Below are 570 nucleotides of genomic sequence, written 5' to 3'. Positions count from 1 at the left end.
GGGCATCAGCCAAGCTGACCCCGCCCCGCGCCGCCGGGGCTGCCCGGCCCGAGCCACCGCCCGCCCCCGGCCGCCTTCCCCGGATCCTGACTTCCGCCAGGTCTGAGGAGCTCCTCGGAGGATCCATCCCCGCACGACCCCCTGGCTGTCCCCTGGTTCTGAGACTTTGATGTGACTTGGGAGACCGTCCGTGCTCCACCCTCTCGCCTCCCAGCGCTGCATTCTGTCTTTGCTCTTTTCCAGCCTTTCGTCCTGTTCAAAATTCCTTCTCCAGAGAAAGCTGGCATTTAACTCATCTGCTGCATGTTTGTTGGGTTTCTTGGGTTTTTATTGTTGTTTTGGTTTTGGTTTTTTGGAGATGGGGTTCTACCTGTCGCCCGGGCTGCAGTGCAGTGATGTGATCCTCTGGGTTCAAGCGATCCTCCCTACTTAGCCTCCCAAAGTGTTGGGATTGAACTTCTGGGTTCAAGCGATCCTCCCTACTTAGCCTCCCAAAGTGTTGGGATTGCAGGCGTGAGCCACCACACCCGGCTCCCCAGTCATACTTTCATTTCTTTTTTTTTTTTTTTT

This window comes from Carlito syrichta, unplaced genomic scaffold (genome assembly GCF_000164805.1).
Source record: "Carlito syrichta isolate Samal-C Ts95f unplaced genomic scaffold, Tarsius_syrichta-2.0.1 Scaffold115584, whole genome shotgun sequence".
Taxonomy (NCBI): domain Eukaryota; kingdom Metazoa; phylum Chordata; class Mammalia; order Primates; family Tarsiidae; genus Carlito; species Carlito syrichta.
The sequence above is the reverse complement of the archived record's forward strand: the minus strand, read 5'-3'. Positions refer to the sequence as shown.